The sequence below is a fragment of the Triticum dicoccoides genome, chromosome 5B, assembly GCF_002162155.2.
Source record: "Triticum dicoccoides isolate Atlit2015 ecotype Zavitan chromosome 5B, WEW_v2.0, whole genome shotgun sequence".
Classification (NCBI taxonomy): domain Eukaryota; kingdom Viridiplantae; phylum Streptophyta; class Magnoliopsida; order Poales; family Poaceae; genus Triticum; species Triticum dicoccoides.
This window is the reverse complement of record NC_041389.1, coordinates 710,898,378-710,905,560: the sequence shown is the minus strand read 5'-3', so window position 1 is coordinate 710,905,560 and position 7,183 is coordinate 710,898,378.

The window sequence follows — 7,183 nt, the reverse complement described above, 5'->3', positions numbered from 1 at the left end:
GAGAGGAAACTTGACATTATTGCAACTCCTACAAGCATATGTTCCTCCCTCATAATAATTTTCAGTAGCATTATGAATGAATTCAACAATATAACCAGCACCTAAAGCATTCTTTTCATGATCTACTATCATAGAAAATTTACTACTCTCCACATAAGCAAAATTCTTCTCATTCGGAATAGTGGGAGTATCATAAGAGACTTGAACACTAAAAATTGTTTCCACATTAAAAGAGTAATGTTCAGAAAAAGGGTAATCATAATCATGACAAAATTTGTAAATATAATCATCACTACTTTTTATACCATAAGTTTCATCACAATAATCATCATAAGTGGCAACATCGTTCTCATCATAATCGATTGAAACCTCTCCCAAGATAGTGGAATCACTAAATAAAGTTGACACTCTTCCAAATCCACTTTCATATTCATCACAAATAGATTCAACATCCTCCAAAAATAGTGGGATCACTACTTCCTAAAGTTGACACTCTTCCGAACCCACTTTCATCAATATAATCATCATAGGTAGGAGGCATGCTATCATCATAACAACTTTGCATATCAAAACTTGGGATGCTAAAAATATCATCTTCATTAAACGTAACATCCCCAAGCTTGGGACAAACATTAATTTCAGCAAATATGTTCTCAAATATTTCATACTCATCAAACATAGCTTCCCCAAGCTTGGGCCCGTTCATATCATAAGCATAATCACTCTCATCATTAAAAATATTGATAGCACCAATAGTATAGCAATTATCATCATCACAATGAATAGTAGGAGCAACATCATTTGGGAGGGATACCTTTCTACCTTTGTTGCTCCTTCTTTTCTTTTTCTTCTTCATATTATGTGTGGGTTCAACCTTCCTCTTTGAGCTCCTTATTGATGAGATTGGTTGAATAGAAAGCTCCTCCTCATTACCTGATTCATCATGAGAAAAAATAGAAGGATATTGGGAAGTCTCTTCCCTTTCATTAGTATTTTAATCATCTTCTATTTGCTTTCTTTTCTTTAGGTAATTGGCAATATAAGGATTTTCAATGCAATTCTTCGCACAATACATATAAATTTTCTCTAGATCAAAATCAAGAATTTTATCAAGACTAAATTTTGGAATACCCTCAGTTATACGTTTCATTTCTTCATAACCCAAAAGAAGGCTAAGCTCTTTATGATGCTCAAGGGTAATCAAATTATCACAATATTTGGACACGACTTGATCATGAAACAAATAGCATTGGAGCTTTAAATGACCATGTTCATTGCAAAGTTCACAAGGAGCACGAAAAATATTGAATCTTCTTGCAACAATTTGGTTTCTAAGTACTTATGCCTCTTGCAATAAATATCTTCTCTATTTGGTGTGTTCATGCAAACATGCACTCCACAAAAGTTGACATGCTCATAAGAGATATTTTCATCATAACTAGTGCAATCATCATTAGCATCATGGATATTCAAAGAATTCGTACTAATAACATTGCAATCATGCTCATCATTCAAAGATTTAGTGCCAAACAATTTAATGCATTCTTCTTCTAACACTTTGGCACAGTTTTCTTTTCCATCATCCTCACGAAAGATATTAAAAAGATGAAGCGTATGAGACAAACTTAACTCCATTTTTTTGTAGTTTTCTTTTATAAATTAAAATAGTGATAAAACAAGAAACAAAAAGATTCGATTGCAAGATCTAAAGATATACCTTCAAGCACTCACCGCGCCAGAAAAGAGCTTAGTGACGGAGTGTGAGTACCCTTTACATAGCCTCCCCGGCAACGGCGCCAGAAAAGAACTTGATGTCTACTACACAACCTTCGTCTTGTAGACGTTGTTGGGCCTGCAAGTGCACAGGTTTGTAGGACAGTAGCAAATTTCCCTCAAGTGGATGACCTAAGGTTTATCAATCCGTAGGAGGCGTAGGATGAAGATGGTCTCTCTCAAACAACCCTGCAACCAAATAACAAAGAGTCTCTTGTATCCCCAACACACCCAATACAATGGTAAATTGTATAGGTGCACTAGTTCAGCGAAGAGATGAAGATACAAGTGCAAAATAGACAATAGATAAAGGTTTTTGTAATCTGAAATAATAAAAACAGCACGGTAACAAGTGGTAAAAGTGAGCGTAAACAGTATTGCAATGATAGGAAACAAGGCCTAGGGTTCATACTTTCACTAGTGCAAGTTCTCTCAACAATAATAACATAGATAGATCATATAACAAACCCTCAATCAGGAAACAAAGAGTCACTCCAAAGCCACTAATAGCGGAGAACAAACGTAGAGATTATGGTAGGTACGAAACCACCTCAAAGTTATTCTTTCAGATCGATCTATAAAAGATTTCGTACTAGAATAACACCTTAAGACACAAATCAACCAAAACCCTAATGTCACCTAGATACTCCATTGTCACCTCAAGTATCCGTGGGCATGATTATACAATATGCCTCACACAATCTCAGATTCATCCATCCAACATAAAAGTACTTCAAAGAGTGCGCCAAAGCTACTACCGGAGAGTCAAGAACGTGTGCCAACCCCTATGCATAGGTTCCCAATGTCACGAAACCCGCAAGTTGATCACCAAAACATACATCAAGTGGATCGCAAGACATACATCAAGTGTTCTCATAAAGACTCAATCCGATAAGATAACTTCAAATGGGAAACTCAATTCATCACAAGAGAGTAGAGGGGGAGAAACATCATAAGATCCAACTACAATAGCAAAGCTCGGGATACATCAAGATCGTGCCATAGAGGGAACACGAGAGAGAACACGAGAGAGAGAGAGAGAGAGAGATCAAACACATAGCTACTGGTACATACCCTCAGCCCCGAGGGTGAACTACTCCCTCCTCGTCATGGATAGCACCGGGATGATGAAGATGGCCACCAGTGAGGGTTCCCCCCTCTGGCAGGGTGCCGGAACAGGGTCCCGATTGGTTTTTCGTGGCTCTGGATGCTTGCGGCGGCGGAACTCCCGATCTAGGTTCTATTCTGGAAGTTTTTGGGTATGTAGGTATATATGGGTGCAGGGGGTACGTCGGAGGAGCTACGGGGGACCCACGAGGCAGGGGGCGCGCCCAGGGGGGCCCCACCCTGGTGGGCATCCCGTATCTCCTCTGACATGCAATCCAAGTTCCTTGGGTTGCTTTCCTTCCAAAAATAACTTCTCCAGTTGATTTCGTTCCGTTTTGACTCCGTCTGATATTCCTTTTCCTCGAAACACTGAAATAGGCATAAAATAGCAAATCTGGGCTGGGCCTCCGGTTAATAGGTTAGTCCCAAAAATAATATAAAAGTGGATAATAAAGCCCAATATTGCCTAAAACAGTAGATAAAGTAGCATGGAGCAATCAAAAATTATAGATACATCGGAGACGTATCAATGCACGCCATCTGGACGGCACCGTGAATCGCCTCATTTTCTAGTGTGTTCTTGCTCCTAGGTGTAAGTGCATCTAGTGCCCCATAGTGATTTTGGCGTATTGAAGACTTATTGGTTAAGGTACTAATGCGTTTGTGAGTGTACACAGGTCTATAAGTCTATGAGGAGTTTGATATTTACAGAGAAAGTCGACCCTAAAAATGAATATCTTCGACTGAAGATTTTGGTATTCCTGAAGATTTTCATGAAGACTTTGAAAGTCAAGAAATTTGAGTATCCGTGAAGACTTGATATTCATGCGAGGAATATGAAGCTTGAAGACTTTCGTTTTCATAGTTTTGTTTTTCTCTTTCTTGAGTCATAGGAAACACCGTACTATTAAAGGGGGTCAAGGAAATACTAAGGAAAAATTTCCATGTGATGCTCAACTCAAAATCCTACACCTACCAATCCCTTCGAGTGAAGGCTTTGGAAATCTCATACAGTTCAGTCAATTTCTTCAGTGACAGAGACGAAGTTCTTCTGGTCGCTGAGGAATTTGTTCTGACTGAGGAGTTAGGAATTCGCCAGTGCGGATTACCTACATGATAGCCCTGAGGAATTTGAGAGTCAAATTTCTGACCGTTACTGTGCTGCGCGCCAGCTGTCCCAAAATATCTTATCCACCTAACGGTCATATCAGACAAGGGCATTTATGTCTTATCATGTAGGGCTGCTCCCTAGGCTATAAATAGCTGCCCCCTACAACCACTAGCTGGTTGGCTGCTCCGAGAGAAACTGACACTTGTCATTTGAGAGCAACCCATCCTCCGAGGACTTTGAGCGAAAATCATCAAGTGAGGAAAAACCCAAACCCAAACACCTACAAACCCAAAGTCATTGAGCATCACTGAAGAGATTGATCCTGTGTGGATCCGACCCTTGTTACCTTTGAAGACTGTGCTTCTTCCAGATGGTTAGGCGTCATGGTCTAGAGCATCCAAGAGGAATTGTGGATCACCGAGTGACCGAGTCTGTGAAGGTTTGGAAGTCACCTGAAGACTTACCACGAGTGATTGGACGAGGTCTGTGTGACCTTAGTTCAAGGAGAATACGGTGAGGACTTGGTGTCCTAAGATGCGTGCTTAGTGACTGGGTGTCCGGGACTGTGTGTCCTCGAGTTTAAATACTCAGCCGCTCCAACCAGACGTACACCTGAGACAGCAGTTGGAACTGGTCTACCAAATCATTGTCTTCACCAACCTTACTGGTTCTATTTCCTCAACTCTTTCATTTCCTCATTATTGTGTTGAGTGATTGTTCATATCTATGTTTGAAGACTTTGACTGAAGACTTTCTCAATTTCCTCAGTTCAATTTCTTTAGTCTGTTTGTCTTCATCTTGTGTTATCCTGTGTTTACGCTTCCTGTACTCTGTGCTTGTCTTCATTTCATTATGATGACTATGTCTGTATCCTGTTATGCTTACTTCTGAGTACTTATTCCGCTGCTAGTAGCTCTTCGCTAAGGAATTTCATCACCGGCAAATTCCTCAGTGAAGAATTCATAAAAATCGCCTATTCACCCCCCCTCTAGTCGATATAATGCACTTTCAATTGGTATCAGAGCTAGGTACTCCCTTGTTCTGTGTGATTTTGGTTTAACCACCTGGAGTTTTAGTTATGTCGACCGCATGTATGATCAAGGTCTCCGCTGGGTGTCCTACCTTCGATGGCACGGACTACCCCTACTGGAAGAATAAGATGCGAATGCATCTTGAAGCAATTGACAACGATCTCTGGTACGTTGTGGAAAATGGTGTTCCCTCAGTCACACCTTCCCTGAATGCTGCTGATGTGAAGAGATTTAAGCAACTCGATTCTCAAGCGAAGAATATCATATGTGGCCATCTGAGCAAAGGACAGTATGGAAGAGTGAGTGCTTTGGAAACTCCTAAGCTTATCTGGGATAGGCTCTCCAAAGTAAACGAAGGAGTCTCAACTTAATGTGACTCTCGTGTTGACGTTCTTCGCAATCTCTTCAACCGCTTCAAAAGACTCGGAAATGAAAATGTTCAGCAAACCTTCGATCGCCTCACTGACATCTCAAATGAGCTTCAAGCGCTTGGCGCCACTGACATCACCGACCATGAGGTGGTGAAGAAATTGCTGAGATCGCTAGATTCTTCATTTGATACTATGGCACTGATGATACAAGAACGTGCTAATTACAAGCCACTAGATCCCGCTGATATCCTCGAGAGGCTAAATAGTCATGAGTTCCAGCTTGCTAAAAAGCGAGATCTCTATGGTTCAAGCTATGGCAAAACACGTGCCCTGAAGGCCAAGGCTGTGTCTGAATCTGAATGTGAAGATTCTAGTAGTAGCCTTGGTGATCCTGAAGAATTGAGTCAGGAGCTAGCACTGCTCGTGAAGAAGTTCCAGAAGTTCTCAAGACGTGGTCGCTTTGGAAAATCCTCAAGAAGCAGTGATTCCTCATCAAGTGACTATAAGAGAAGACTTTGCCACAAATGCAAGAAACCTGGTCACTATATTCAGGATTGTCCTCAATGGGAAAAGGAATTGAAGAAGAAGAAACACAAGGATTACAGTTCTGATAATGCTAAGAAGAAGAAGAAATCGTCAAAATCTTCATCATCAAAATCCTCGAAGTCTTCATCTCACAAGAAGAGCAGCTCCAAGAAGGCTCGGGCATTCATTAGCAAGGAAATGGACTCTGAAGCTGAATCTGAGGAACATCAGGAAGAGGAGGCATCTGAGGAGTCTGAGTCTGGTGTGGCGAGTCTGGCTCTCGCTACTGCATTCGTCAGCAAGTCCATCTTCAACTCTGAAGAAATCGACCCCACCAACAAGGCTGACGAAGACAATGATGACTACGCTCCCACGTATTCCTTCATGGCAAAGGGTGCCAAGGTAACAAAATACCCCTCCTCTGAATCTAGTGAGGATGAATCTGATGAAAATCTTAAGCCTAGTTACTCTAAACTTGCTAAGATTGTTGTGAAACAACAAAAGGCTATTGAAAAACTTCAAAACATGCTAGACAAAAGTGATGATATGTTGGGTGATGAAATGGACCGCACTAAAGACTTAACTGAAAATCTTCAGAAACTTCATTCTAAGTTTGACAGCCTTCAAAGTCATCATAAATCTCTCTTATCTGATCACGAGAAGCTTTCCTATGAATTTCTTCGAAGAAAGCAAGATCTTGAGAAGCTAAGAGTGAGTTATGAAGATCTTCATAAGGAGCGTGATTCATTGCTTGCTCAACAAATCAGCGCTTCTCAGGAAGAATTTGTTCCTCCATGCTTAAAGTGCATTGAACGTGAATCTGCTAATTCATCACCTGAGTGTTCAAATGCTTCAACTGTTACAAATTTTTCACCTGCCTCTGCTATCACTAATTCCTCATCTGAGGACATTGCTAGTATCACTGACGATGCAGGGCTGAAGGAATTGTACACGACAGGCATGTACAAAAGCCTCAAAGGGCATCAGATTCTTTGTGATGTGCTCAAAAAGTAGATCCTCAACAGAAACCCTAGGAAAGAGGGTATTGCCTTTGAGAGGAAACTCAACGCTGATGGAACATATTGGAAGCCTAAGCAGTACCCCAAAACCTCATGGGTTGCTGCAAAGGGACCTCCAGTTGATCCATCTAACTTATCTGGCTTTACATGTGAATCTTCTCATTCTTCTGATGAGTCATTTGACTCCAACTATAAACTGTTCAAAAATCAGAATGGTGAAGTATTTACTAGATATGTTGGCACTAA